This window comes from Lynx rufus, unplaced genomic scaffold (genome assembly GCF_022079265.1).
Source record: "Lynx rufus isolate CCGP_SWC_20201006 ecotype Redwood Valley unplaced genomic scaffold, mLynRuf1.p SCAF_28, whole genome shotgun sequence".
NCBI classification, from domain to species: Eukaryota; Metazoa; Chordata; class Mammalia; order Carnivora; family Felidae; genus Lynx; species Lynx rufus.
Window position 1 is genome coordinate 5,115,383 of NW_025814843.1, and position 26,185 is coordinate 5,141,567.

Below are 26,185 nucleotides of genomic sequence, written 5' to 3' on the forward strand. Positions count from 1 at the left end.
CGGGGGCAATCAGCAGAAGAAAAGATTATAGCCCAAAGAATATATTAAATGACACCACGAGGATGTAATTAGGAAAGCCAGAACGTGAGAAATTTTGCAGCCCATTGGGTTATATGACAATTAAGAGACAAAAACCAAATGCAAAGTGTGACTCTTGTTTAAATGAACTAAAAAAAACAAAACAAAACAAAACAAAACTTATGCGTAATTGGGGAAATTTAAACACTTCCTGGCTATTTGATGAGGCATTCGTGTTCATTTTTTCAGTACTCAGGCTATTGTGGTTATGTTTGTTTTTTTAAGGTTTTTTTTTGTTCTATTTTTTATTGTGGTAAAATACACAGAATTTACCAACTCAACCATTTTTCAATGTACAGTTCGGTGGTAATAGATAAATTTCTAATGTTGTGCAACATCACTACCATTGATCTCCACAGCTCTTTGGATCTTGCAAAACTGAGACTCTGTACCCATGAAACACTAATCCTCATTTCCCCATTCTTTGCAGCCCCCGGCAACTCCCATTCTCCTTTCTGTCTCAATAACTTTGATGACCCTAAGCATGTCATGTAAGTGGAATCCTAGAGAATTTGTCTTTCTGTGATTAGTTTATTTCATTTAGCATAATGTGGTTATGTGTTTCACAAGAATAGTACCTTTTAGAGATGCATACAGGAATATTTAGAGATACAATGATGTGATGTCTGAGATTTACCGTGAAATAATCTTGCGGGAGCAGGTGGTGGGGGAATGATTGTGGTATAAATGAGATAAGAATAGCCATGTATCAATAATTATTGATGCTTGGTGATGGATACATGGGGACTCACTCTCTTCTATTTTTGCATATGTTTGAGATTTTTCATTTTTTTAAAAGCTTATTTATTTTGAGAGAGAGAGCGTGCATGCAAATGGGGGAGAGGCAGAGAAAGAGGCGGTGCGGAGAGAGACAGAGGATCCCCAGAGGCTCCACACTGTCAGCACGGAGCCTGATAATGGGGCTGGAACTGACGAACTTCAAGATCATGACCTGAGCCAAAGTCAGATGCTTAACCAATTGAGCCACCCAGGTGCCCCAAGATTTTTCATAACCAAAGTTAAAAAAGGTTCTCTCCTACCCCCACCCCACCCTGACCAAACTCAAGTAGAACTTTTTTCCTAAAGGAAATCTCATGTGGAAACTCAGTCTACAAAGTATGGGTTGGAGGATACCTAAGGCTTTGAACCCAGACCCCATAGCTCTGACTTCCTGGTAACCTTCTTGTCCTGCCTCTTGCTTCCCCAAACTCTAGTTCTTTCCCAGAGGACTGTTGGTAAGTAGATTGGCATGTAGGAAGTGGATAAGGAGTAATGGTATTACCAGTGATACACTTCAACTTTCTCCTCACGCCCATTGAACTCTCTCAAGAGGCAATGAGCATATAAACAACACTGGACATCATACTTACCTTGAAGTAAAGTCATGTGAATTCCCTGGATTTCTTTTAATTATCGGATTTAGTTATTCCTTTAGATATCAAGTTCAATAGGGAAAAAGTGTTGTGTGACCATCACCACTTAAACTGGAGAAAAACACACTGTATTTCTATCACACTGAAAATAATTTCATGAACATGTTTTGCTTTTAAACATGGCCATAGGTAGTAAATTTTAATGTCCAGGAAAGATAAAAATGTACTGTTAAATACAAAAGTAACGCGGTACAATGCTATGAAGTAAACTACAGATAATATTTGGATTTCCTCAGTCTTTCCACTCATGTCCTTTCTCTACCCTGGGATTCAATCCAGGATGCCACAGCGCCTTCAGTTATCACAAGTCCGCAGTCTCCACCAATATGTGCCAGTGTCTCCATCTTTCCCTGTCTTTCATGGTCTGGACACTGACGTGTCCTCGTTTGAACCTCAACATAGTTAATACCCTCCTTCGGGACTGCAGATTCCATGAAAGGTGGGGAGCCGACAGCCTTCACAGACGGTCATCTGTCTGATGAACGGGAAGTTTTAGAAGCTGAACCCCCCCTTTATACCTTGTAGCTTCTTTTACCCCTCCCCCCCCACTTGCCTTTCGCCTCTTCTGTCCAATCCAATCAAACTCTCCCAGATGGGATTCAGCCTACATGACCATCCTCTACGAGGGACGAGCTTCCGTTTACAGGCCAACTTGGTCCTTGCTGGTTTCTAAAGAGGAAAATGGTGGCACTCAGCCACAGAGAAAGCCTTTCAAGTGGTTTTATGCAGAAGACCGTTTGTATTTAGTAGTGGCCGTTCTGTATTTAGTAGTACGCTAACTACTAAACTGGTACAGCATCATGGAACTGGTGCTTCAGATGCCCGTTCTAAAGCCAGGATTGCTAAACCACTTATCCTTTTATTTAAAAAAAAAAAATACTACAACAAAACACAAAACAAACCTGACTTAGGTAGCGGGAGCTGCTGCTTTCCCGATGCTTTCGCTTTATGGTCTAAGATGGGGTTTTAATAAATTTATGCTCCGGTAGACACATTCAGAGCCGGGGTATTTTATATCTGGGCTGGTGCTTTCCTGCCAAGGCTTAGCACTCTTGATCTCCCTCAGGGTCCCCACGAAGGCAAAGTGCACACTTATCACTACTTACACCCCTACTTGCCTTGGGCGCTCGCTCCATAAATACCAAAATGTATTACATCAAGTGTGAACAGGTCAGCTTTCCCTTCGCCATCCCTGCAATAGCGTTCTTTTTTCATCAGTCCCTTTAAAGATAGACTACCAAATCGGAACTCACCCTACTCCCGTGCAAACAGAAGTGAAGACTCATTCACCCAGGCTCCACTAATTCCAGCTCTATGATAATCGTTCATAAAAAGTAAAACACTTTAAGTAAAAAGTTGGGCCTGATGTCTCTCTGTATGACTCTTCAGTTTCCTCAGGGGTAAAGTAAATCTATGCACATGTCGGTTGCTGTTTCAAAAGAAGGATTGATCTTAAGGAAATTAAAGGTTTTTCTAATATGCTTCAGGATCTAGAGATTTGTGTGTGGAAAGGGATTCTGATATTTGATGTATTACAGTGTGATGGGACAATTTATTACCTGGCTGATAATAGGTACCGTATTTGAACATAATGGAACCACTTCTTTAAAACTGATGTGTGATTTAGAATTTTTACTGTCAACTGAACTTTTTCCCCAACTGTAGGATAAGCTTCTTGAATTTAAGGATCATGCATTTCATATTTTTTTTTTTTTTTAGTGTCCCTAGACTACTTGCTCAATCGCTTCCTCATCATAGGGCTCATAAAAGTGCCTTACACAGAGAGAATGCTTAGTAAAAGGTTTTCCTTAAGGATTATGACACTTGATTATTCTGAACGTGTAGATTCAAACCGGTTTAAAGCAGCTGGATGTGCCGTTGTTAGTTTCTTATTTATCTAGTTTTTAAAAATCTCTCTTTAAATTATTTGCTTTATGTTTTCTTTTTTTTAATGCTTATTTATTTTGAGGGGGAGAGAGAGAGAGAGAGACAGAGACAGAGACTGTGAGTGGGGGAGGGGCAGAGAGAGACTCTCAAGCGGGCTCAACGCCATCAGTGCAGAGCCCGACACAGGGCTCAATCTCATGAGCTGTGAGATCATGACCTGAGCCGAAATCAAGCGTTGGATGCTTACTCAACTGAGCCACCCAGGCACCCCGGTTTGCTTTACATTTTCAATTTGAGTATGCTGTCAGGATGATTTGAATGTAAGTACCAAAGGATCAAACTCAAGTGGCCTAACAAAGAAGAAAATTTATGATCGCATAGTGCAAGAAGTTGAGGGGCACAATGGTGAATAGGCTGATTAATTTAGGAAGTCGGCAATAACATCCGGGATCTGTTCTCACTATGATCACTAAAGCCTGACATCCCTCATGGTTGCAAGATGGCTACAACAGGTACAGCAAAGATACCCCCACAGCAGTGTCCCCAGACCAGAGAGCGGGCCTCCTTTCTTCTGTCCCTGTCCAGGGGCTCCCCAGAAGACTTCCCTCCGTGTCACGGTCCTCTTCCTATGCTGGTCACAGACAAGGGGAATGGATTTACCTGGATGGCTGCAGACCAGCGAAGATTCACCCCTACGCCACAAAGAGGCCCAGTGTCTGGAAAGCATTTGGCTGCTCAAACATAAAAGTGAGAGTGTCATTTATGAGAAATAGACTGTGGTCATCGGGGTGATGTATGGTCTTCGTTCATAGTTCCTGGCTCACTGCCTCCGAAACCCTAAGAGCTTCCCCAAAGCTGAGAGTGATAAAGGTGTCTTTTTTATGTTAATGAGGTAACTTTAGGACTCTGCCTAAGGATGGGGGCTTGTTGCCTAGAGGGACAACCCTGTGATTAGGAGGCTGGAACTTTCAGTGCTGCCCCTAGACTGGGGGGGGCGGGGGGGGGGGGATGGGGGTGGGACAGGAGGTTCAATCAATCTGTGGCCAAGGACTTAGTCAATCATGACTATGTAATGAAGCCTCCTTAAAAACCCAAGAGGGGATCCCCTTTGTGTGGGAACTCCTGTCTGTCTTCATCTGGCTGTTTGTTCATATCCTTTAACAGATTTGCAAGTATAAGAAAGTGTTTTCCCTGAGTTCTGCGAGGCGTTTTAGCAAATTAGTCAAACTTAAGGTTATTGGAACCTCCCATCTGTAGGTGGTCAACCAGAAGCACAGGAGGCTTGCGGTTGGCGTCTCAAGTGGGGGATGGGGTGCAGTCTTGTGGGACTGATCCTTAACCTGTGGGATCTGATGCTGTCTCTAGGTCAAGAGTGTCAGAATTGAGTTGAATTCTCAGACACCCCATCGGTGGCTACGACTTGCTTGGTATCGTGTGTGGGGGAACCACTCCTCACCCCCACATGGGAATTGGGTCCAGGAACCCTAGAAGAATAAGCAGATCTGGTGCTGCCGGTAAGAAAGAGGTCGGTAATAACCACTGGGTACAGATAACAGTGTGTGCCGTAAGCCATATGTCTTTGTGGAGAAAACCGGGTAGGTGCTATGTAGCTCCGTGCCTTTTTCACCAGTAAGAGTCGCTTCCTCCTTGTGGCTTTCCTCCTTGATAACACAGCTTAGGTTTTGTGCAGGTACAAGGGGTAACAGGCCAGAGGAAGACGATTCTAGTCCTAGGTGATGAGTTAGTGATGAGTCGTAACACAGTTACGGTAACCCCGCTTCTATTTGCCAACAAGCAGTTTAGGAAAGTCCAGTGACCAGGTCTCTGGGGAAGATTTTTCCACCTGATAACATGGCAGATGAGCTGGGGGTCTGCTACCCTGACTTGCTTCCTGCCTTTTGGGCTTGGTTGCGTGAAGACATGATACAGAATTGATGCGAGCATCCCACGACCTTGAGCGGAAACTTCCTGACCTTCAAGACAGCAGAACAGAGAGTCAGGAAGGGTCTGAGTGTTGTGGATGTTGTTGAGCAATTGAATCAACCCTGAGACTACTTTCCTCCGGACTTCTCCTTAATGAGATGACAGTAAACCCCCGCAGTTTAAGATTTAGATGGCTTTTGCTGCTCGCTACCGAAAGCATCCTGACGGATGGATACTCTTTCTAGAAACGTTCACTGCAAAGCCCTTTATTGTGGTAAATGCACAGAAAGCACGTTAAAGTTTTCTTCCATTTTAAAACATAACAGCTGAAGTCAGCCTGGGGCCAAAAGACAAACAAAACATATATGTGTACAGAATCCAAGCCCCATAAATGTTCATTTAAAGAATTCAATAAATGTTCTATAAGTTTATTATAACGGCTTTCTCAGGAAACATGTTTTTTGGATACGTATATCAACGAACATTATTTCCTTGGCACTTCTAGGAACTCTGTGTTTATGTCCTCCCTAGAAACTTCATGCATTTCTGCACAGTTTTTCCTGCTACTTTGGGATCTTGGGTGTTCTTGGAAAGAACTACTTGTAACTTCCTTGGCTTTCCTTTCTTTAATTGTGAACTTGTAACTTCCTGTTGCTAGCCGCTAGCTAGCTGCCAAGCATTTGTCCAAAAATATGTTCCCACAATAACTTCCCTTTTACAGTATTCAATATGCAAGGTGGTTTAAACATTTCTCCATAGTATTCTGCAGACCATTCATTTTTTTACTAAAAACAAAACAAGGGGCACCTGGGTGGCTCACTCGGTTGGGCGTCTGACTCCGGCTCAGGACATGATCTCACAGTTCGTGAGTTCGAGCCCCACGTCGGGCTCTGTGCTAACAGCTCAGAGCCTGGAGCCTGCTTCAGATTGTGTGTCCTCCTCTCTCTCTGCCCCTCCCCTGCTCATGCTGTCTCTCTCTCTCTCAAAAATAAATAAACATTAAAAAAATTAAAAAGCAAACAAACAAAACAAAACAAAAAACGTTTGATATACGGAGGATTTGAAATGCTCAGCAAAGCCCAGAAACTTATATGGGAAATAATCATGTACTCAGTGCCCTCGGCCTCATAGTCATATTAAATTCAGGTGTAATCTATGTTAGCATAGCCATATTTCCTTACAGATAAAGCTAGAGATTTACCTGCATCCCTACTCCTCCCCTCCCATTAGAGATAGCTAGTGTCTTGATGATGATGATGATGATGATGATGAAGAAAATGATGGTAATAAAAGCAGCAAATGGCCATTATTCTAAGCACTTTGCATACATTAGCTCCTTTAATGCCCACTGAAGACATATGACACAGATACTATTTTCATCCCCCATTTTATAGGTGAAGGGAAGAAGAAAGGTTGGTTAAATAACTTGTCCAAGGCCATATATATATAGCTGGTAACCTCGATTCTAACCCAGGTAATTCAGGTTCCCCCATATACTATCCCTACACTGATATTGCTGTGTATATTACATACGTTCTCTAAATACATATGCACCTGTAAGAAATATACATTGGATTGTTTTTTACATTTAAACAAATATATGACTCGATAACACTTGTGTTTTTTCCCTAGTTTTTTTTGTTTTTTTTGTTTTTGTGTTTTTGTTTTTGTTTTTTTTGCTATTACAAGCCATGTTGCCATGAACATTCTGGCACTTATGTCCTCGTGTGTACCGCTCTGTGGCAGACATCTAGCAGACTAATATCTGGTTGGCAGGACATCATCCACATCTTTTGTAAGTTATTCCAGAATTGTTCTTCCAAACAGTTGTGCCAATGTGCAGCCATGTGAGCACGATATAAGGCTTCCCATTTCCAGTAGCCCCACCCGTTCTTGGAACTGGATGTATTGATTGACTATTGGCTATTGGTTTTTGCCAACCTGATAGGTAAGGATGGTATTTTGTTCTGATCCGCACTTTCTTTGATTACTAGATAGGTTAAGACATCTTTTCATGTGTTTATTTGTGTTTCTTTTTTTTTCTTGGATCGTCTTGCTGTATTTTTAAGGAATTCTATTATATTCCAATTGTAGAAAATTAGTTACATGGGTTGTAAACACCTTCCCATAATAGGTATTGACTTCCTTTTTGTCATTGTCCTGGTACACAGACGTTCATAGTTTAATATAATTATATTTACAGTATTTCTTTTCTCAGTGTGGCTTATGCTTTGGTTACCATAAGTAACATGACAGTATCCACATGTCATTAAGATATTCTCCTGTATTTTCTTTGTAAATTTTGATTTTCACATTTAGTGATTTTTGTGCATGATACGAGGTAGATATCCAGTTTTACCCTTTTACACATGAATAGGTGGATTCCTTTTCTTTTTTTTCTTTCTCTTTTTCTTTTTTTTCTTTTTTCTTTTTTTTTTTTTTTTTTGCATATGGTGATGTCTGAGCATCATTTATTGAATACTCGGATTCTTTGCCCAGTGATTTACAATGCCATCTCTGTCATATTCCAAATTTCCATAGCTAAGTGGTTCTATTTCTAAGCACTCTATTCCCTGTGGCAATATTGCACTGTTTAAATTACTATAGCTTTACGAGGAGTACCGGTATTCAAAAGGGTAAACCCATTTTTTTCTTTTCCTCCTCCTCCTTCTGAAGCCTCTTCCCCTCCTTTTTTTCTTCGTAATTTTTTAGCTTATTCTTGTCAAGCCTTTGAAACAACCTACTGACATTTTTTTTGTGGAAATAATATTGAATGTACAGATGCATTTGGGAGAACATTGCAATCTTTAAAATACCAGACCCTCCCGTCCATGAATATAGTAAATCCTTTTTTCTTTCCCCCTTCAATAAAGTTTTGTGGCTCTCTCCGTAAAAAATCTTACACACCATTTGTTAGATTTATTTCTGGGCACCTTAAAAGCTTTTATTGCCATGGTTAATAATGTCCTTTAAAAATAACTATTGATTTTTGTATATTGATTTCTAGCAACTCGTTAAACTTTCTTATTAGCGCTAATATTTATTTGTAGATACTCTTGGATATTCTGTATAAACACATTGTATGTACTGATTGCATTACCCCCTTCTTTCCAGAATTTAGCCTATTGTGCTTTTTATTTTATTTTATTATTTTTTTTCCCAACGTTTATTTATTTTTGGGACAGAGAGAGACAGAGCATGAACGGGGGAGGGGCAGAGAGAGAGGGAGACACAGAATCGGAAACAGGCTCCAGGCTCTGAGCCATCAGCCCAGAGCCCGACGCGGGGCTCGAACTCACGGACCGCGAGATCGTGACCTGGCTGAAGTCGGACGCTTAACCGACTGCGCCACCCAGGCGCCCCAAGTGCTTTTTAAAATTGAGATATAATTACCAAACAATGAAATGCACAGATCTCAGTTATTCAGTTCAGTTAGCTTTGAAAACTATATACACTTGTGTAATCAACACCCCAATCAGGACATAGAACATGTTCATCACCCCGCATCCAAAAAGCTTCCTCCCTGCAGTCAGTCCCTCATAACCCTTTGGCAACCAACAGTCTGCTTTCTGTGGCTATCAGTTTCCTACTCTCGAACTTTCTATAAATGGAATCACACCGTATATTTTATTTTGAGATCGGTTGCTTTTGCATAGCATAATGTTGTTTTAGGATTCATCCGTGTCCTTGCCAGGATCAGCAACCTTTTATGACTGAACAGTATTCCACTGTGTGGATAGTGTACAATTTGTTTACCTGTTCTCCCGTTGATAGACAGGAGTTGTTTGAATCTGGGGTTATTTTGGGTTGCTTTGGATTTTTGGCTATTATGAATAAGGTTACTGTAAACATTTCAGTCTCTTATTTTCTTGTTAGCACCTTCAGTATCACTTTGAAAGCAGAATAAGGGGGTATTCTTATGCTTTTCACATTAGTAATTTCAATATTTGCAATGGGTTTTTAAAAGATGTCCTTTTAAAAAAATTAAGACAGTTTCCACCTATTGCTAGTTTGCTTAAGAGGATTTATTTATTTCTCTTGGGGAAGTATATTTGGATTAGTAAGGAATGATTGTTGAATTGTATTAAGTACTTTTCCTGCATATATCAAAATGATTTTTCTCCTTTAACCTGTTAATGTAATGATTATATTAATTGATCGTCTAAGGGATTTTTACATTCTTGAATAAATCTTAATCAGCAATGAGTTACAAAATTGCACTGCCAGATATTTTTTAATGTTTATTTACTTTTGAGAGAGAGAGAGTGTGTGTGAGCAGGCGAGGGGCAGAGAGAGAGGGAGACACAGAATCTGAAGCAGGCTCCAGGCTCTTGCTGTCAGCACAGAGCCTGACATGGGGCTCAAACTCATGAGCCGTGAGATCATGACCTGAGCCAAAGTTGGTTGCTTAACCAACTGAGCCCCCCAGGCACCCCAGTCTTTTTTTTTTTTTTTTGAGAGAGAGAGAGAGAGAGAGAGAGCGAGCTTGAGCAGGGCAAGGGCAGAAGGAGAGAGAGAAAGAATCGTAAGCATTCTGCAGCACAGAGCCCGATCCCAGGACCCAGGGATCATGACCTGAATCAAAATCGTGAGTCGGACGTTCAACCCACTGAGCCACCCAGACATTCCAAACTGCCAGATTTTTTAAAATGGCATGCTATGTAATACATTTTTCTCTTTGTTCATGTATGAGACTGGCCTATGGTTTTCCTTTCCAGTTCTGTTTCCATGTTTAATGGCCTCCTAAAAGGAACTGGAGAGCTTTTGTCCTTCTTCTGTTTTTCTGAAGCAACCTTATGATAGTAAAATCATCCATATCTTGAGGGCAGAACTTACCTGTAAAACCACCCAGGCTTGGTAATTGTGTTTGTGTTCGTGTGAAGGGAAAACGGCAGCACGAGCACGTGGATTGACTCTGTTTCTTTGATAGTAACATTTATGCTCACGTTTTAAATTTTTCCTGGAGTCGGTTTTGTTCTTAGTATTCTTCCAGAAAATTGCCCTTTTTTTTTAAATCTAAGTTTTCAAGCTTGTTGGCATCATTTATATTTATCTTCTATTTTTCTACCGCGTATCTTTTGTTCTTTCTATTTAGAGCATTGTTTATTTTTATTTTAATTTCTCTTCCTTTGATCATGTCAGCCAGATGTTTGCCTAGTTAATTCATCTCCCAAAAGAACCATTTCCCCCACTTTTGTTAATCTTCTTAACTGTGTCTTTGTTTGTAATGTTATTAACTTCTGCTCTTATCTTTATTATTTCCTTCCTTCTAATTTTTTGGGTTTACTCCTCTGTTCTTTTTCTAACCTTTGATTTAGATCCTAAGGAAAATCACTTTCAACCTTTCTTCTTTGTTTCCCATATGCATTTAAAGATGTATTTCAGTTGTTAGCATTGGTGTGCCAGAACCAGCTATAGCCAACCCGTATTGGTTGGTGAGAGTTGATTTTGTGTATTTCTTCCCAATTTTACGCTTCCTGTTGATGGCTTGAAATAGACCTAGCGGGATACTTAGACTACAGCTGTTGGCAATTGCTGGATGTCTTTCCCCACCCCCACCCCCTAACAAACATACACACACACCCCCAACCCAGAGAACCTGTTGGAACACATGAACCGGTACACCCCTTGCTGTTTTCCAGATTTGATTTTTAGTGTTTGTATTATGATTTGGTTAAATTGCATTATTTCTTCTTTACTTGTTGGTTGCTTAATTTCCAAGCATATTGACACATTTTTTGTTATTATTGAATTTTCATTAAGTGTTTATTTATTTTTGAGAGAGAGAGAAAGAGAGGGTGTGCAAGCAGGGGTGGGGGGGGTAGGGTCAGAGTGAGAACTAGACAGAGGATCCCAAGCAGGCTCCGTGCTATACAGCACAAGCCCGATGTGGGGCTTGAACTCGAGAACCTCGAGATCATGACCTGAGCTGAAATCGGATGCTTCATTGACTGAACCACCCAGGTGCCCCTGTTGTTGCTGAATTTTAATTTTATTGTGTTGAGGTCTGTAGGATATCACTTCTTTGTCATTTGTTAGAATGTGGTTAGTAGCATACTATATAGTCAATTTATTTAAAATATTCGATGTGTACTTGAAAATGTGTGTGCTTCGATTCTGAGGGTTCTACATATGTCCCTTTAATCGGCTTGCTAATTGTGTTGTTCAGGTTGTCGCTACCATTACTGATTTTTTGTCTGCTTAAATGTCAATTCTGAGAACAGACTATTAAAATCTTCCACTATCTTGGCTCATAAATTTATTTTGGTTGTTACTCCATTCTTGCTTTATATGTTTTGAGGCTAAATTGTTAGGTACATATAGGATTACTACATCATTTTGATCAATTTTTCCTCTTATTATGTAGTGTTGTCTTTATTCTTAACAGTATCTTTTACCTTAATTATTTTTTTATCTGATACTTATGTCAAACAATGGCCTTTTTCAGTTAATATTTGCCTGGTACATATCTTTCCATCTTTTTCATTACATTTTAGATATGTCTTTGATAAACAGAAGATAGATAAATTTTTTCTTGATACAAGTTTTTCCATATTTTAATTAATAAAAAAGTCTTTTATATTTATTGTGGTTGATCAGGTTTTTCTCTAGACTCACTTTCTTTAATTTCCTGCTTTCTCCTTCGGTTGATGATAAGGTTTTCGATGTCATTATTATTATTACTATTATTTATATGAAGTGTTTCATACACGTAGATAAGGAGTAGAGGCCAGTATGGATATAACAAACTCTGTGTACCCAATACTCAACTCTATGAAATTTTAATATGATACTGTGTTTGTTTGAAGATGTGTGTGTGTGTGTGTGTGTGTGTGTGTGTGTGTGTGTGTGTGTATGTGAATGTTTACTTTATTCTCTTATTTTTTGATCTTCTCTTTGGAAATTATAAATTCTATTCCTATTTATCATAGCGTCGGCCATTAGCATGTTAACATGCATCCATGATTTGACATATGACAGGCAACTCAGAATGCTTTAATTCCAATTGCTGTCATCTATCCAGCTTGCCTATTCTGCTTTGTTAGCATTTTATTTTCAAGCGATATCCTCCAAATTATTATTATTTGTATTTTTTATATTTTGAACCAATGTTTATGTAGCTTTACCTATAGGTTTGCCAGCCCTGCAGTTTGCCCCGTGGGGAATATATTATTTTTGCTTTATTTTCCTGATGGCTAACACTCCCAGCCCCTTCTCACTCCACTTCACCCTCATTCCTCAGTGTAGCTGATAGGAGAATTCTAAGTTGCTGGTGATTTTCCTTCAGTGCTTTAAAGCTGTTACTCTATGCCTCCCAGCCTCTATTCCGTGCTTGCATTTTATCATGTTACGATGACATTATCATATTATTCTATGCCTTTGTTGCCATTTGGAGCATCTGGGTGGCTCAGTTGGTTGAGCATCTCACTCGATATCAGCTCAGGTCATGATCTCACGGTCATGAGATCGAGCCCCACCTGGAGCCCTGTGTCCAGGCCACACGGAGTGTGGAACCTGCTTCAGATTCCCTGTCTCCCTCTCCCTCTGCTCCTCCCTGGCTCATGCACACATGCACACATGCCCTCTCTCTGTCTCTCTAAAAAAACCCCAAAAAACAAAAAACAAAAGCTCATTGCCTTTAGGTTATTGTTTTGTTATTGATAGTTTATCCCCCTGCCCCCCGAGATATTGTGGTTTCCTTAGGTTTCCTATAATTTCACTACAATGATCTAAGTGTAAATTTATTTTTATTATTTTTTAATTTTTTAATGTTTTATTTATTTTTGAGACAGAGAGAGACAGAGCGTGAGTGGAGGAGGGGCAGAGAGAGAGACACACACAGAATCCAAAGCAGGCTCCAGGCTTTGAGCTGTCAGCACAGAACCCAACGTGGGGCTCAAGCTCACAAACCACGAGATCATGCCCTGAGCCGAAGTCGGACGCTTAACCAACTGAGCCACCCAGGCACCCCTGTTTTTATTTATTATGTTTAGACTTACTGTCCTTCTTGAATCTGAAGATTCGTTTTCCAGTCAAATCTAGATCATTCTAAGCTATTCCTATTATCAACACTATTTCTTCTAAATTCTTCCCCATCTTTATTCTCTCTTTCTGGAATTCCTATCAAGATATACATTGGGGTTTTTTAATTTATATTCCATGTTTTTTAACCTCTCTTTAAAAATTTCCCGTCTTCTAACATCTTTCCATCTGTGTTCTGGGCAATATGCTCAGATTTGGCTTTCAGTTCATTAATTCTTTTTCCACCTTATTATTTCTGTATCATGTAATACCTTTATTCATTCATGTCATAGTGTACTCCCGGATTATTTTTTAGTTTTTTCATATTTGGGGGCCCTAGTTTTTATGTTTCCTGTTTTTGTTGACTTTCATTCACAAAGAATAATTTCCTTGTGCACTTTATAATTTGGGATTGTAAGAGGGACTTTATTTTTCTTTGGGAATCTGGGCAGCCTGAGTTGTCAGAGTCCCTCCAGTGTGTTTTTGTTTGCTTCTCCTAAACACCCCAGAGCCAGCACCAGCCCAAAAACAATTTTACATTACTTTTTGGCTCAAGGACTTCCCACACTGTGAATGCAGTGTGGAGCAAACTCCAAACACGCAGGCCTGGTATGTTGAGTTTTCGTGGGAGAATTATTTATTGATTTAGCCTTCTAATTTTCCAGCTAGACTCGTGGCTGAGACAACTTCCATATTGTCTCTCTGGACTGGTGGGCAGAGTTTATTAGTCCCAGTTTTCACCAAGTTAGCAATCCATCAAGGGTTGAATACCTAAATAACCAGATTAGATAACAAACCACCCCCACCCCCCACCCCATGACTAGAACATCAGCTCATTCACATACCTGGTGACCCTCAGCTGTCTCCTAACTTCTGACATGTGGGGCTTCTTTTCCTTTTCTTGAACACAGCAGTAGTTTTTTTTTTTTTTTATTTTATTACAATAAAATACACATAGCATACAATGTACCATTTAAACCATTTTAAGTGGCTGTTCAGAGGCATTAAGGGCACATTGTTGTGCAGCTGTTACTACTTTTTCATTTTTACAATTTTTTTTTTTTTTTTACCTTCCCACACTGAAACTCCCTAGCTGTTAAACACCAACACCTCCATCGTCCCCTAACACTCAGCCCCTGGAACCATGATTCTCCTTTCTGTCTCTATGAACTTGATGACTCTAGGTCCCTCACATAAGGAGCATTGTATAGTTTCTGTCTTTTTGTGACTGGCTTATTCACTCAGCGTAATGACGTAGCATAAGTCAGAATCTCCTTAACTTTTTAAGGTTGAATACTATTTCCGCGTATGTGTGTGCCACGTTTTGTTTGGGCATTCAGCATCCGTCGGTGACCACTTGGACTGTGGCCACTGTTTGGCTATTACCGTAAATAATGCTGCTATAAACACCGGTGTACAAATAACCTCTTCAAGTCTCTATTTTCAATTATTTGGGGTATAGCGGAATTGCCACATCATTTGGTAATTCTGTGTTTAATTTCTTAAGAAGCTGCCATAACCATCTTCCACAGCAACCACCATAGACTCTTTCCTTTTCTTACTCAAGGTCTTTCTGTGACTATTCCAGGTCCTAGGTCCCCATTCCAGAATCAGCAAGCTAACACAGATCTGCTCAGGCAAAGAACGGGCACGGCACGTGGATCTGGGTGAAGCAGGGTGGCCCTCTTCGTAGGTTTGGAGGTACAAAGTCTCTCTGAGGCAACCGCTCTTACAAATAGGTTGGCTTTTACTTACAGATTTTTGGGGGTTCTTATCATGTAAGAATGTATTTGATCCCCAAACCCTGGGTTGTTTTTTCCACTTGAGTTATGTCCATTCCAAGTGTCTTTCATGGCAATGAGTTTACCAAACCTCCTTTATTAAAATACAGGCACCGCTAGAGGCCCTGGGTGACTCAGTCAGTTGTGTGCAACTTCAGCTCACATCATGACCTCACAGTTTGTGGGTTTGAGCCCCGCGTCGGGCTCTGTGCTGACAGCTCAGAGCCTGGAGCCTGCTTTGGATTCTGTGTCTCCCTCTCTCTCTGCCCCTCCCCTGCTTGTGCTCTGTCTCTCCCTCTTTCAAAACTAAACACCAAAATTTAACAAAATATAATACCAGCAATGTTAAATATAGGATGATATTTAGTGATTGAGGTAAAATGAAATTCCAGTTCTTTTCCTGGAGGTTTTTTAACTTCATTAAGTATCTGCGAGCATGCTAAATTCTTCGATAATGTCTTCTTTTTTCCACATTTTTTCTTGAACTCAATGCCACCTCACCTGTATTTTTTTTTTCTCTCTCTTCTGGAGAAAAGAGTGAACCCATGATGGAGAAAGTCGTTTTCAGTGAAAGAAAAAGCTTCAAGAACATGACTCGTTCATTAAATTTTAGAAAATAAAACTATATCCCTTTGAGTGGGTCCCTTCCTTTAATCAAGACTATATTCATTGATAGTTTCAATTAGCAAACACTTGCCGAGTTCCTGACACTGCAGCAGGGGATAGATAAACGAGATATGGTGCCCCCTTTGCAAATAGGTCATTATTAGGAAGGCAGTTGTGAAAACAAAGAATTCCAGACATCTATTTCCGACACTATGGCCGACTTGAGGCTCAGGCCAGTTGTTCCTCTGAACACAACAAAAATCCTAGTTAAAATGCAATCAGATTTTTAAAAGTGTTGAGATAAGCTGCTGTAGAAATAAGGATTCCTGGGGCGCCTGCATGGCTCGTCGGTTGAGCGTCCGACTTCAGCTCAGGACATGATCTCTCGGTTTGTGAGTTCGAGCCCCACATCGGGGCTGCTGACAGCTCAGAGCCTGGAGCCTGCTTCGGATTCTGTGTCTCCCTCTCTCTCTGCCCCTCCTCCACTCACGCTCTGTCTCGCTCTGTCTCTCAAAAATAAATAAATGTGAAAGAAAATTTTTAAAAAAGAACTCAACAGTGCTAAGCACAAGGATAAGGAAACAGACGGTTTATTATAAAGGCGATGGCAGAAGACTAATTGCAGAGAGAGATATTGTGTGTGTGCACATGCACGCATGTTACACTGTCGGACGTTGGATGCACAGCAACCGGAACGCTAACCAATTTCCTCCCACTCACCTTTTTTATGATTCAATCCATCTGTTATTTGTGTCTCAATGAATGATTTCCTGGTTCTCACAACTCCAGGTGTAGTAACCCAGAAACCCAGAGATAAAGGTCCAGAGGGAAGGAAGCACGAAACTCTCGACGTTTTCAGTACGCCCGAGGGAAGCCGTGTGAAAGGCTCCCAACCGGAGAATGAAGATCACTGAGTTCCAGAAACATTTAAGAAAGTTTGGGGATTATTGGACTCAGAAGCTGGTAAGGATTGGTGAGTGCCAAGTGAGGCCAAAGAAGGGATTCTGTAGATGAAAAGAGAGAAAGGTTGTGTGGGAGAAGTAGAAACAGCATCTCTGGAACAGGGGCTCCTGGGCGGCACAGTGGGTTAAGCAACAGACTCTCGCTTTGGGCTCAGGTCATGATCTCACGGTTCGTGGGATCGAGCCCCTGAGTTGGGCTCAGCTCTGACAGCACGGAGCCTGCCTGGGACTCTCTCCCTCTCCCTCTCTTTCTACCCCTCCCCTGCTTGTACCCTCTCTCAGAATAAATAAAATAAACTTAAACAAAAAAGAAGACATTTGAAATAGACCAACAATTACAACAAGACTCCTGTCCGAATTGGCAGCCCAGCTCCCAAACTTAAGACCATGAGCCACTTACTCAACCTCGCTGTGCCTCTCTTTTCCCATTGGTAACATGGGGATTCACTCGGCCACAAATAATTATCAGGCACGTAATAACGTAAAGGAAGGGAGGGAGGGAGGGAGGAAGGAAGGAAGGAAGGAAGGAAGGAGAAAGAAAAGAAAGGAAAGGAAAAGAAAAAAGAAAAGAGAAAAGAAAGGAAGGGAAAGGAAGGAAGAAAGAAAAGAAAAGTAAAGAGAAAGAAAGAAAGAAAGAAAGAAAGAAAGAAAGAAAGAAAGGAAAGTGAAGGAGAAAGGAAAGAAGAAGAAAGGACAGGAAAAAGGAAAGGAAAGGAAAGGAAAGGAAAGGAAAGGAAAGGAAAGGAAAGGAAAGAAAAAAGAAAAGAAAAGAAAAGAAAAGAAAAGAAAAGAAAAGAAAAGAAAAGAAAAGAAAAGAAAAGAAAAAAGAAAAGAAAAGAAAAGAAAGAGGCCACCTGGTACGTCAGTGTTAAACAAAAGCCAATGCCCAGAACTTCCTTGGTCTCCCTTTCTTCAATATCCCCACACTTTGCTGTGTCGTCTACTTGTTGACTTTGCTGCTATGTTAATTTCTCAAATGTCACTTAGAGTTATATCTGCCCTCAAATACTGAGTGACTCCCAATGTCTTCAACCCAGGCTGTAAATCTCTCCAATGTGAACATTCAAGATACTTCATAAAATCATTTCTACCTACCTTCCCAGCCTTACCTCTCACTCCCCCCCCCACCCCCGTGTTTTGGGTTGCAGACCACAAATAATGCTTTTGAATGGCTCTGCAGTCCTTCAAGTGGTATTTGATTATAGCATGATCCATTATTTTTTCCTGCTTTATGCAGTTTTGGATACCACAGCTATTTGAACTTATGAACCTCCCCTTCCCCCTCCAAGTAACCAAACAACCTGCTCTGATCAAGCTTGCCTTAATTAATTAGTTAATTAATTAATTTGCCTTGACAGGTGGCAGACTGCCTCGTACACATTAGGTATCAATATTAATTCAGTCCCCTCTGCTTCTTAGCCGTAGTCACACTGCGTGCTCGCCTTGGAATGATGTCCAGGAAGCTCACTATGTTTCCAGGATTCACTTTCACGTCTTTAAAGCTGATCTCTTCCCCTTCGAAGTGTAACTTTATGACCTTATATACTGGACTTCTCAAACGCCACCATAATTGATCATTGTTTTGTGTGGGTGTCTTATGACTGCGCATGCATTAAAGACAATGACCGTGTCCCATTAATTTCTGTATCTTTGCTATCCTCACCTAGCACCTCCCACGTGGGAAATACCCAAGGGATTAAAAAGAAATTTGTTGAGAAATGGAAGCAGTGGAGGTCTGTTAAAGGTCTGAGTGGTTGAGGAGAGGCTGTGTATGGTTCGTTCCAGACTTTTCTCCAGGTCTTCCCTGCCATACCCACCTTCCCCCCACCCCTCAGCTGGACACAGAGTAAGTCTGTGTGGAGAGTAACATGTTTTAAAGGTCACATTTATTAGCAAATAGCTGTGTTTATAAACTCAGCTTGACAAAAAAGAGAGCCTTTGAAATTAATACTGTCTGCTGAAATTAGAACCAAGTTCAATCAACAGTGCATACAGAGTCTGGTTAAGGAAATGTGCAGTCAAGGTGGCTTTCACAATCTTATGCTCCTCACCCACTCTTTTTATTTTTTGAAACTTAATTTTTTTTTTAAAGGCTTCACTGAATTTTTCAGGCTGGGATTTATTTGTCTTGTGTCAACCTGCTGTTGTCATGAAATTCTGCCTCGAGAAGTTTATTTTTTATTTTATTTTTAAGAATTCTTTTAATATTTATTTTTGAGAAAGAGAGAGAGAGAGAGAGAGAGGCAGAGCACACGTAGGGGAGGAGCAGAGAGAGAGGGAGACACAGAATCCGAAGCAGGCTCCAGGCTCCGAGCTGTCAGCAAAGAGCCCGACACGGGGCTCGAACCCACGAACTGTGAGATCATGACCTGTCCAGCTCAGCCACACAGCAGGCCCCTAGTTTACCTTCTTGTTGAGAATCTGGAAGAGTGTAGGACTGGCATTGTCGGGTCCCCTTCTACTGCCCTCTCCTCTCTGCCTCAGAGCATCCTGTTGGAATGAGTCCCCTGAGATACTGGTGGCCTGGGATTTCTAATACAGAAAAGAAACGCTGGGTCAAAAGCTGGGAAGAGGCACTTTCTGATGTGAATGGTACAGGCTCTCCTGGTCCCCAGGTTCCAGCTCCACAGAGAGAAGACTCTAGGCAAAAGGTGGCCCCAGGAGCAAAAATTCATCTGAGGAGGAGATTAACCCAACCCAGAGACTTCTTCCCAGAAGAGATCGTTGTACCTCCAGAACATCTAACTCTTTGTTGCTAAGACTAATAAGGTGAGAGACTGGAAGGTGTGGAATCATTATCTAATGATTCTGCCTAGAGAGGTCAAGATGCCCGCTCCAAAACTAAAATGAAATGTGGAGGAGTTTGACCACTACACATGGTTGAACTCGGTTCTGTTAGGAGAGGAAAGGAGAGGATTTCAGACCATCTTTGTAGAGTGAGAGAGGACACGAAGTTGTGCCGAGTGAGGGGATCCCCTTGGGGGGACGTTAGTGACTCTCATACCCTCCTTTGGTGAGAGAAAGGATAGGAAATGATGACAATTAATGAATATTCTTTCAAAGTACTCACTTGGACCAAAGTGCCTCAAAATGCTTTAAGAATTCCACTGTGGAATTACTTCCGAGCTAGTTTATATTTTTGATTTCATCACTCTAATTGCACCTCACTTTGTAAACCCCAAAATAGTTTCCCGCCTGATCAACCACTTTATTCATCATACTTGGCCCTGGATGACTTTTGGTTGGTTCCAGAAATGAAATTCATCCTCAAAACTGAAAGATTTATGTTACTGAAGCTCCTTAGGAAATGTGACTTCAACTCTTAAGAACTCGAGAGGAGTTCCAGATATATTTTGCTATTGAAAAAAAAAGAATTTGTCTCATTAGTTGGCTGTCCAATCTCATACACGTTTAAATCTTCTTCTTGAATATTGTTTTAGAGATGAAATCCAGACCTTTATAAACTAGTGTAAGTGCATTAATCAGAGTTGTGCCCAATCTAGCCATCAGTAATTAAGTTTTTTTGACTCTACAATATGTCTTTGAAAATGAAAGAGAGAAGGGAGGAAAGATAGATGTAAGAAAAAAATAGAAATGCATATAATTAAATCATAAAAGAGTGATAGTTTCAGATCATGTCTCCCTCTCTCTCTCTGACCCTCCCCTGCTCGTGCTCTGTCTCTCTTGCTCTCAAAAATAAATAAAACATAAACAAATTAAAAAAAAAAGAGTGATACGTACCACCTTGTGCTACTCTATGTAGGTTCGGCTAGCATTGTGCACATTCTATGTGTCAGTAGGTTACATATAGCTTTGTTTTCTTCATGTTACTAGAGTAATATTTATTGTAGAAAATTAGGGGGGGAAAGGCATAAGGAAGAGAATTTAAAATCATTTGTAATGCCATCAACTATAGGTAACTGATTTTGATTTTTCATCTTTGTAGCCTTTTTGGGGGGGTGGATTTTTACATTTACCTTGTAGCAGATTCAAGTCATAACTTCCTTTCGTTTTTTGCTTGTTTCTTAAAAAAATAAGATACCCATAGAAACTTCCATCACCCATGTAGATAGAGTGAATTGTGTTAACCACTCGTCACCACCACCACCCCCCGCCTCCTTTCCCACTATCCAGATTTGTGCAACATTCGTTGTTTTGTGGTTTCTTCATCATATTTTAAAAATCTTTTTTAACGTTTATTTTTGAGACAGAAACAGAGCATGAATGGGGGAGGGTCAGAGAGAGACAGAGACACAGAATCAGAAACAGGCTCCAGGCTCCGAGCTGTCAGCACAGAGCCCAACGCGGGGCTCGAATTCACAAACCGCGAGATCATGACCTGAGCCGAAGTCAGACAATCAACCGACTGAGCCACCCAGGCGCCCCTTCATCATATTTTTTATTATCTAAGCCAAAAACAATTTTTCTTTTCTTCTCTATTATTAACAGTATAGCATCGTGGGTTTTTGTTTACTCGGGTGCAACGATGCTCAAATCATCCTTAAATAGGGGCAGTGGGAGCATCTCCAAGCGGTTCCTGTGAACTTTTTGCACAACCCCACGGGGCAGAACCCTTCTTTGCTTTCTGACACAGTGACATTTTGCAGGCTCACCTTGCAGGCCCCTGCTCCGACCAGTTCTCCAAGGAACCCTGATTTCTGTTAGTGAATAATGGGTTTTAGAAATCAACGCCTGGGTACTGCTTGCACTTTGCTTCTCCAGTAAAAATGTTGCAAGTTCTCAGAGAACAGAACTGGGGGAAATACACACACACACACACACACACACACACGCCCAATGGGCTAGTCTGGGAAGAACACACCCTATGTTTCTCTATTACTCACTTACTCAAGTGCCTCTGGAAAACCCATGCGTCCCTCGATCCTCTGCAGCACCAGCTGGATGTCCCATAATGCACCGAATTTCAGTTCGGACACTATCCACCAGGGCTCAGCATTAGATCCCACAAGTTAAGGGCTCAGTCCCACAGGACTTGCCCCCGCCCCATTTCAGACACCAGCTGTTGAGTCTTGGGTCACCACCTGTACCTCTGACTGACCAGCTATAAATAGGACTTCCCACAATCAGCTCTTTGTATTTGATAATTTGCGGGGAGGGGTCACAGAACTCAGGGAAATATGTTTAATTTTTTTTTTTAATATAGGGTATTACAAAGGGTGGGAATAAACAGCCAGATGAAGGGATACATAGGGCAAGATCCAGAAGTACCACAAGTGAAAGAATTCTAACCGCGTGTCGATGTGTTTACCCACCTGGCATTTCCAGACCCTGTACTTTCAGGCTTTTGACGGAGTTTTTATTATGCAGGCACATCACGGATCATTAACTCAATCTCCAGCCCTTCTCCCCTTGCCCAGGGCTGGAAGATGGGGCCGACAGTTCGAAGCTTTTAATCCTGGCTTGGTCATTCTGGCCCCCAGCCCCATCCCAAAGCCATTCCGGAACCCACCGAGCGTCCCCTCATTGGAACAGAAGACACCCTTATCACCCAGGGAATTACAAGGGTTTTCGGAGCTCTGTGCCAGGAACCAGGGGCAGAGACAAGTTTTTATATGTTGTATTATTTCATAGGGTTCATCCTGACATTTCAAGGTCAAAGTCAGCATTTCTGTTTTTCTTAAGTTTTTCGATTTTAGATCTGGATCTCCTCTATGTCCAGCCTGTGTGTGTGTGTGTGTGTGTGTGTGTGTGTGTGCGCGTGCATGTGTGTTGGATATGCGTGATAATTTACAAAATGATCACTGTATACGTGGAAAGTTCTGGAGAGGAAGCAAGACAATGCTTTTATGGCAACAAGCCCACAGTGGTGTGGGGAAAATGCTGGGGGGGGGGGCGGTGGTGAACACGGGAGGTCCAGATGACCTCACCGCAAACAGCCAAGAGTGAAGAAGATTCTCTCTCTAGGTGACAGGCCCGGTCTGGATGAACGGGGCCCGCCTCCGGGACCGCAAGTGCCTGCCCACGGAGCTTCTAAGGAGGATCCTGTCACCCTAGTGGACCACACCACTGACCTCCAGAGACACAGGTGAGTCTGTCGTCGGTCCGGTGCTTCAGATGCCGGCCACAGACCACGGGCCTCTCTCACTTCTGACCGATTGGCTGTCAATTGGTTCCCATGACCCTCTCCTCAGGTCTGATCATTTGGCGGAATGGCTCCCAGAACTCCGGGAAAGACGGTGCCAGGGTTTATTGGTTAATCATAAAGGATACAAATGAACGACCAAATGGAGGAGACACCTGGGGACAGGCACAGGGGCAGGTGCACCGAACTCCCTTGCCCTCTGTGAGCTCACCACCCCCTCCCACTGCCCTGGCAGCTCCAACTCGGAAATTCTCCAAACCTTGTAGTTCAGGGGTTTTTACAGAGATTTCGTTAAGCAGCCACGGTTAATTAAAACATTGGCTGTTGGTGATGAGCTCACTTTCCAGCCCCGCTCCCTTCCCTGTCATCATGCGGTTGACCCCTCTCCTACCAGCCCCCATCCTGAAACTCTGGGGACACCAAGAGCCACCTTATCAGCACAAACACAGAAAAGGTTGAAAAGGGCCCTTCATGAATACGTCGGAGGCTCCTTTCACTCCTATCTCTTGGGGTTTTAAAATACCCTATGCCAGGAACCAGGGACAAAGACCAAATATATATTTCTTTCTTTCTTTCTTTTTTAAGTTTATTTATTTTAAGACGGGAGACAAGTGGGGAGGGGCAGAGAGAGGGGGAGAGAGAGAGAATCCCAAGCAGGCTCCGTACTGTCAGTACAGAGCCCGACGTGGGGCTTGAACTCACGAATTGTGAGATCATGACCTGAGCCGAACTCAAGAGTCAGATGCGTAACCCACTGAGCCATCCAGGCAACTCCCCCCAAATAAACATTTCTTATTATATCACAATATCACAGCTTCGCAGAAGACAGCAATGTGCTCACATCTACTACCCCTGCATTCAATTTCAAATCACATGACACAGTCTCTGGAGACCTCCACTGTGAGCTCAGGAATGAACAGGAATGGAAAAAGGTGAATAATGCCTTGCTATTATTATGAAAATAATTCTCATCTACCTTGAAAGGATCTCAGGTTCCCCCGGGGTGGCCAGACCACACTCAGAACCCCCAGCCTAGAGAAAGGCACCGTAAAGACAACAGAGCTGGAAATCCCGAGCGAAGGTTTTACGATCTTCTGGTCAGATCTTTATGGCATTGCACTTAGAAACTGATCCTCCAATGCACTGTTAAATATAAACTAATTTTGTAAAAGTTTGCAGACGTTAAAATGGTCCTAATTCATCTCTGGAACTCTAGCTTCTTCTATGTAATGGCTACCCAGCACCTGTGCTCAGATGTCTAAGAGACTTTTCCAGCTCAGCTTGTCCAGAACTGATCTCCTGATCTTCTGCCCGTAAATCTCTCCTCCTGTGGGATTTCCCATTTAGCTCCTCATTATAGCTGCTCAAGCACAAAACCCTGGAATTATATTTTTAAAGTTTATTTTTATTTATTTTGAGAGAGAGCCAGAGAGCAAGCAGGGGAGGGGCGGAGAGAGAGAGAGAGAGAGAGACAGAGAGAGAGACAGAGAGAGACAGAGAGATAGAATCCCAAGCAGGCTTTGCACTGTCAGCCCGATGCGGTTTTGAACTCACGAACCATGAGATCATGACCGGAGCCGAAATCAAGAGTTGGATGCTTAACCGACTGAGCCACCCAGGCACCCCCAAACCCTAGAATTATTTTCGACTCCCCTCTTCCCTGGAATTACTTTGGCCTGAACCACCAGCCTCCCTCGCCGGGGTTCCTTCTACCTGCTCTCTCTGCTCTTACCCTCCTCACCCTAAACCCCTTCACTCTTAGGTTAACAACTGGACTGATCCTTTGATACCTAAGACCACCTAATTTTCTGCTTAATATGATATGATTTTATGACTCCTTCCACTTAGAGTCAAAGCTGACTGTTTGAAACACCTTTAAGTTCTCACCTGGTCCCCCAGTGTTTCCCTTTATGACCCCAATCACTCTCTCCTGAAGCCACTCTGGCCACAGTGACTCCTGTCTGTTCCTTGAACACACCAGACCCAGTTCTGCCTCAGGACCTTTGCCCTGGCAGTTTCCCCTCCATCCCTGATATGTTCTAACCCCCTCATTTTCCAGGTGTTGCTCAGGTGTGACCTTCTCACTGTGTTCTACCCTGCCTATTCGATTTAAAACTGCAAATCCCACTTTCTGTGCTGGAATGTCTGTCTCCCCCTTACCATGCTCTACCGTTTCTTTTTCTCCTCCCCGCCCCCCACACCACAGCATTTATACTCATCTATTTATTGAGTTATTGTCTGTTGTTTATTTTCCGTCTTGCTCCATTAGAATGTCAATCCCACAGGTCAGAGATTCTTGTCAGTTTTCCTTCACTGGTGTATCCTAAGAAACCAGAATTGTGTCTGGCATTTAGGAGGCACCCAATAAATGTTTGTTAAATAAATGACAACATGGATATACAAATGCCTTTTAAAAAGTAGGATGCCTGGAATATCTGAGGTTGTGATTCCATGGAGACCAATCATCAGGAATTTTTTGAGAGTATTAATAAAACCTTTTCACGTCAAGTGCCAACAATTCAACCAACCCTACAGGAAGGAAGGAAGGAAGGAAGGAAGGAAGGAAGGAAGGAAGGAAGGGAAGAAGGAAGGAAGGAAGGAAGGAAGGAAGGAAGGAAGGAAGGGAAGAAGGAAGGAAGGAAGGGAGGAGGGAAGGAAAAAGAAAGGAAAGAAAAAAGAAAGAAAAAAGGAAGGAAGGAAGAAGGAAGAAAGGAAGGGAGAAAAACGAAAGAAAGGAAGAAGAAAAAGGAAGGAAGGAGAAAGAAGAAAGAAAGGAAGGAAGGAAAAGAAAGAAAGAAAGAAAGAAAGAAAGAAAGAAGAAAGAAAGCAAGAAAGAAAGAAAGAAAGAGAAAAGGGAGGAAAAGAAAGAAAAAAGAAAGAATTGTGTTCAGTTACAAGATAAGCTTCAGGCATGGCTGGATCCAGGTCTTCAAATAATGTTATCAGGATCCCTCTTTGCTCTCCTTCTCCTCTGTTTTACTCCCAGGCAGGCTCTCCCTTTATGGTGGTAAAGATATCACAGGTTTCTCTAAGCTTTTATATTACCAGCTCCACCACACCCATGAGAAAGACAGTTGCATTTATTGGGTGTTCTTGTTCCCAGGCTCTCAACGGCACAGCAAGGGAGTGTGTATATTCATTTGTATTTATTTCAGTGTCTATCTCTATGGATTGGAGATGACGTGTCTACTCCGATCTCTCCAATTCCAATCCAACAGCACAGGGTTTATTCTCGCCTTCTCCCTTTCCCCGTATGTGTACCTCCTTTCTCTGACAGTTAGAAGGCAGACTCCCATTACCTTAATTTGTTTGCTCATTTGACCAATGCTTTTGTATGTGACCATTTCCCCCTTCCGCTGAGCGTCCCTGTGGATGCCCTCCTCACCCCGC

At 41.9% G+C, this 26,185-nt stretch overlaps 1 long non-coding RNA gene across 1 annotated transcript in view; it reads left to right on the top strand.

Moving 5' to 3' along the window:
* The first annotated feature begins 403 nt into the window (after positions 1-403).
* LOC124519604 (uncharacterized) overlaps positions 404-26,185 on the top strand; it is a 32,870-nt gene continuing 7,088 nt past the window's right edge. The window contains exons 1-4 of the long non-coding RNA XR_006964143.1: positions 404-569; positions 4,764-4,923; positions 16,520-16,703; positions 22,618-22,738. This is a non-coding gene — a long non-coding RNA (uncharacterized LOC124519604). The remainder of the gene's footprint in view (positions 570-4,763; positions 4,924-16,519; positions 16,704-22,617; positions 22,739-26,185) is intronic.